This window comes from Carya illinoinensis, chromosome 9, assembly GCF_018687715.1.
Source record: "Carya illinoinensis cultivar Pawnee chromosome 9, C.illinoinensisPawnee_v1, whole genome shotgun sequence".
In the NCBI taxonomy this organism is placed as follows: domain Eukaryota; kingdom Viridiplantae; phylum Streptophyta; class Magnoliopsida; order Fagales; family Juglandaceae; genus Carya; species Carya illinoinensis.
In genome coordinates, this window is record NC_056760.1 from 17,655,627 (window position 1) to 17,661,567 (window position 5,941).

Genomic DNA, 5,941 nt, shown 5'->3' on the forward strand with positions numbered 1-5,941 from the left:
TTAAAATAGGACACTACAAGAAATCAGACTTTTTCTAGTGATTTTATAATCGATGCAAAAAAAAAAAAAAATGATGCAAAAAGGAGTGTTTTGAGTCAACTCCCAACTCTTTGTGGGCCTCAAAACTTACACGCAACAGTTTTCATTAAAGCAATTTTTTTTTTTATAAGTTTATTTTTTATGAGAAATTTTCATTTTATTAAAACTAGAAAATCGGACCGAAAACTGGTAAAACCGGAGTACCGGTTTAAGGGGATAACTAGTGCGTAATCGGTTTTGAAAAATGCAAAACTGATGGATACTGTTTCAATCCTAAATTTTATCCAAAACCAAACCAAACCGGACCAGTTACAACCCTAGTGACAATTTATAGTGGGTTTTAGGACAAATTACAACGTCGCAACATAAAATTATTTTGGCAACGCTGTGATTTTTGTCAAGATAGGAGCGAAAGGGGCGCCAAAAGCCACTATGCCTTTCATTTCCCCCCAACTTATTTCCCCCCATGTTTGCCCACATCGACACATGACCACCCTTCTGCACTTCGACCCATTGCACCAACAGACTCCATTTTCATCGCCTACAAGCTCCACCCTTCTCAGTGTTCTCTCACAGTGTCAACTCTTTTGTCGTGAGATTTTAACCCATTTTCCACTCCTCATTTCTTCACACCGGCCTTCTCCCTTCCGTTCTTGGTTCACCAACTTCTTAGTCTTCAAATCCCATAATTGGCTACCCTAGTTTGCACACAACCTTCTCTCCACTTCAAATCTTCACAATCGGTACCCTACGTGCAAAGCTTCCCTTACAAATTTTTTAATGCTCCGGTCCTGCAAGGGTCAGAGAGTTACTTCCTGTAATTTAAAACTCACATTCTATCAAGATATTTTCAGACTCTAAAATATAAAGTTGTCCGAATACTACAAAATATCTTAATAAAAACCGACAATCCTTAGAAATCTTCTATAAGTAATTTACTACGCTTAAATAATCAACTCACCCATGCTCCATAATCTTGATCCTCAACTAAACTATTACAAAATCATCTGAAAAATGTTATACAGATAAGGGGTGAGTTATCAACAACTCAGTAAGCAAAAAACATATGCTAGTGTGGAAATATGAGCATTTACAGAGTTCAGAATGCAGAATAAATTATTTTTACTTTTCATTTCAGAGTGCGGAAGTAGAAACATGTTATCAAAAAATGTCAGAGCGAAAGTTTAAAAAATATTCTTATTCATAATTCTCTTGGCATAGCATAACTGACCACCATTATACCAGAACATCATATTTATCAGAAGTCATGTTTAACCCCCGTGGTAGGGTTGTGCAAACCCCGGTAGCTAACCGAGCAGAAACAGAATGTGAATCTTCCCCTTATTATTCTTAGAGCCCCGAGTGTGCACACAGAGAAGACCACCAAAAATTCACTTTGTTTCCAAAGTGGGTGCACCAGAAACAGAACAGTTGGTACCATCCCAAACAGAAACCACTATTAGCACCCATGGTAGGTCAAACAAATCACAATCCACAAACCACATCCCGATTTAGAATGTCATGTCAAAAGTTTTCATAAATCACATCATTACATATCAGAGTTTAGAATATCTCAAGAACAAAATAGAATCAAATCACAAAAATATAATTTATACACAAAATTTCATATTCGCACTCTTTACGTAGTTTAGAAACAAAATGTTAAAAAAAAAAACTCATGTTTACACTAGTCATTACAAAAATATTTTTCCTTTTATACAGAATTCATGAGTATTGCTAAAACGCATAATTAAGCTTGTTTTTCATATTTCTTTTCAAAAACCAAAAGATGCATATTTTAAAAGTCAACTATGTTTCATTTTCATTTTATGCAAAATCTAATATAGGAACCTCGCTTACCTGAACTTCTTAACTTTTCATAATTTTTCACAACAGTGCCAAAAGAATATCAATTATCAGCTATAAAATTCATGTAACTTAAATAAATATCCAATTGAACAATTATCACATATTTATGCCTAAAATACCTATTTTAATTCCTCAAAAACTTAAGATTCTCTTAATTCTAAAACATCATCATTTTCTAAAACAATCAATATCAGAATGAAAAATCACTAGAATAATTTCTTAAAATGTAACTCGGCACATACTAATTTTAAAACCCAAGTTCCAATCAAAACCCAATCTCAACCCACAAAGGGAAAACAGCCTACGTAAATGAACAGTTTTTAAAACATAAAGTCCAAAATGGACATTTAAAGTTAAAAAACTTAAATAATCAAAAGTTGGCTTTTTGGGAAAGGCAAAAACAGAATTAAATAAATAAAAGAAAAGATCTTCTTGACTTTACCAGACCATCGGGAAAGTGATAAATACTAAACAAGGACAAGACTGTAAATTACAAGCATGACCTAAAACTACAGGCATCCCATCCCAAACACACAAATCCAAAGTCATAAGAGTTGTGCGGCTGCGCTTACAGTGAGGAAAAAGGAGATGTGCAATAACTTACCCAACGAGCATATAATACGTACACCGTGCGGAAAGGTCACCGTGAGCCTGCTATGGTGGTGCAAAAGCAGTGCAGTGGAGGAGCTACACAGTGGCTTGCTGCAGCTTCGATGTGAAGGAGTTTGCTGTATGTGGATTGTTCTGTTTTTTTTTTTTGCGAAAAACAGAGGCTCACCGTGTGACTGCAGGTGACGTGGTGGCTTTCTTACACGGTGGTTACAGGGCTGGGGTACGGTGGCTGGCCAGAGGTTGTGGTAGATGCTCTGTTTGGGGAGCAAAAACAGAGGTCCCTTTTAGGTGATGGCCAGCGGTGGCTCCACGTACGTTCACGGCTGGGCTGGCTTACGGTTTCACATGGGGTTGGGCAATGGCCAGTGGCTTCCGTCGTTGAGCGCACACGGGCGTGGGTTTTTTGTGATGGTGAGGTCTTGCAACTAAGCTGCAGGCGAGGTCTAACGCCGTGGGTGCGGAGGTTCAGAGACAGGGACGGTGACTGCATGGAGGTTGTGGAGGGTGGAGACTGCCGTGGAAGGTTTGCGGCAGCTATAGGCTTGGGAAACTATCACATGCAGGTACGTATGTATATATTTATAGACGATGGAAAAAACCCTAGAGAAAGAGACGCGCATGAAGAGGGAAACGGACGGCGAAGGCAACCCTAGTGATGATGGAAGAAATAACCAAAAGTATATCAAAAAAATATACTAACTGCTTGCCGAAAAAATAGAGGAAAAAATAGATACGTGCATCAAGCATGCCGTGGAACACGGACTTGACGAAGAAACCGTGCATACAGAAAAGACTGTGAGGGCTTTGCGTGAACTTGTGCAACACTAGAAAATAATAGAGTGATGAAATTAAATAAACAAAATAACCAAATGGCTTGTTCCTGAATTTTAGATAATCCAACTTGTTTAAAAAGATATCTGAAAAGTCAAATGGCCTTTTCACATATATAATTAAATAAATTAAAAAAAAAATTTGAAAACAGCTTGGTACTAGTTTGGGATGTTACAAATTTTGTATTCCTTTGTTCCTAGATTTCACGCAATATATATAAATATATATATATATATATATTTTGGGCAGTCCAGTATCATCGACCGAGGCTCCAAGTATCTCTTGTTGCCATTGCATTTATCATCCCCCTTCACGAGTAGGTTGTGTTACAAAAGTAGTGGTTTTTAGTGGGTACAATCATTTTTTCCAAAAATGAAACTAATGTGCATGTTCCTCTGTTTGTGGTTTAATGTTGTGTATCTGCCTCTTGTGGTGTTTGAGCTGGTCAATCAGCTGTGGGTATTAGATTATTTCAGTTCATCAAATATTGCTTGTTTTACATGAATCAGAAGCCTTTTCTTGTAGAATTTATGGCCCTGTTTCTTTACCTTCTATGCTGTAAGTAACTGATTTATGTTAATGCTTGAAGAAAGTGCTGCCATTTTTCCCAGAGTATATGAATTTGTGAAGTTGTTGCACAAAGTTGGCGGTTTCCACACTTTATGGGACATTTCTCCGTAGCTGTTCTACCCTTGTATATTTCAATGAGTTGCTCACTTTGTTTGTTTTTTGGGTTATGTTATGCAAAAAAACTTTTTGATAAACAATGTAAGGAGTTTGAACTTGCTAAAAACTAGAAAGTTCAGTATCCATGAGCTATATGTCAAATGACATCTCTTGCCCCTGTACGAATGTGAAGGTGGTGTCATTATTGTTTTAAAAATATAATGGAGTCCTTATATAAGTTACTAATGAAAAGAAAATAATTATACAGTTAAGGCTAGAGTCTAAAGGTCCAAAACAATGCCTCATAAAGATAGAGGGATTGATGATCACCCTCAACTATTACATAAGTCTCACTGCCACTTATCTGTACCCATAAGCACACATAGGGCTATAAACGAGCCAAGCTCGAGTGAGCATGGGGTGTGCGAGCTCGACTCGTTCACTACTCGAGTCAGGCTCGACTCGACTCGTTTGTCAACCGAGCCTATGAGCCAGTTCCAGGAATGAAGTGATACCATGTTTAACCATGTTCTAGATTAGCTCTTTTCTTGTGAATCCCCTAAACCGCATTGAGTCCTTCAATTTTCACCCCTAGTTCATGCCACATTAAATGCGCCCCTCAGAGGGCCACGCCACATTAAAATCACCCCCTCCAAAAGGCCACACTGCATCAAAAGCACCCCCTCTAGAGAGCCACACCGCATTAAATAAGCATGGCTGGAGAAGCTATGAGGAGGACACCTCCCCCTGTCGCAGGGCATGGGCGCCTAATTCTAGAACCAGGAATAAAAATGACTCACAAGTATCAGGATAGGGGATAGACTCCTTGAACTCTCTCTACTAGCTTAAGCACTCTATTAAGGATATACTGACTTTAGCATCAGAAACATCCCAAGCAACACCCAGGCAGTCGTCTCACGGTGTTTTATTTGTGTTCGCAAGCCCAAGACTAAAGACTCAAGCTGCTGAGGGTCCAACTCAGAGGCGTACGAAACACAACGTCAACAATGGTGGGATTCTAAAAATTTTTAGGTGTTCTTCATATGCTTATGAGACCTCACTTTCAAACTGTTCGGGACCAGAAGGAAACAACCCCAGTGAACATAGAAACTAAGTTAGCAGTGATGGAAAAACTAGTAGAAAAGCTGACCACTGAGGTAGGTGTCCTCTGAAAGGAAAACCAAGCCCTCAAAGACAATGCCCAAGAACCAAGGCAGGATGAATAACCCAACAACAGCAAGAATCATCGGTCCAGAAATGCCGGGGAGGACGGTGATGAAGATGAGGAAAGAAAGAACATGCAAAATGAACTATATAATCTCAAGGGAAAGTACAAGGATATGGCGTGAAAAAATAGGCACCTCAACGTCGATGGAGTAGCTGATTGTCAGCTTGGGCTCGTCGTACAACGCAGAGGTGATGTCAGTACCACTACCATCTAAGTTTTGGGTCCCCCTGTGGAAATTTATGATGGGACCCTAGACCTGGTCAAGTACTTCGAAACCTTCAAGGCGCACATGACCTTGCATGGTTTTCCCAAGGAGGTGGCCTATAGAGCCTTCCCGCTAACCTTGAAGGGACCAGCGAGGTTGTGGTTTGGTTCCTTGGCACCCAGCTTTATAAACAGTTTTGTGGAACTGGCCCACCTATTTCTCACACAAATCATGGCAAGCAGGAGCAAAAGGCTCCCCGCGACATTCCTCCTCACCATCAAGCAAGGAGAGGAAAACTTGGAAGCATACCTGCCTAGGTTTAACAAGAAGCGCATGACGATGGAGCATATATGGTTGCCGTGCATGCCCTTTGGGCTTCTAACTTTTTCATGTCTCTTCATCTTCCTTGTAGAGACTCTCCCCTACAATGACAGGTGTCACCACCTATCACCTCACTAGAAGACCTTCTTGCATGTAGGACACATGGCAAG

The 5,941-nt window shown here is 39.7% G+C and overlaps 1 long non-coding RNA gene across 1 annotated transcript; it reads right to left on the reverse strand.

Moving 5' to 3' along the window:
* Window positions 1-226: 226 nt before the first annotated feature.
* On the reverse strand, window positions 227-3,222 carry LOC122277386. Its single transcript, XR_006228992.1, has 2 exons — window positions 2,513-3,222; window positions 227-830 (listed from the first exon to the last, which is right to left on the reverse strand). It is a non-coding gene; the product is annotated as an uncharacterized LOC122277386 (long non-coding RNA).
* Window positions 3,223-5,941: the final 2,719 nt, after the last annotated feature.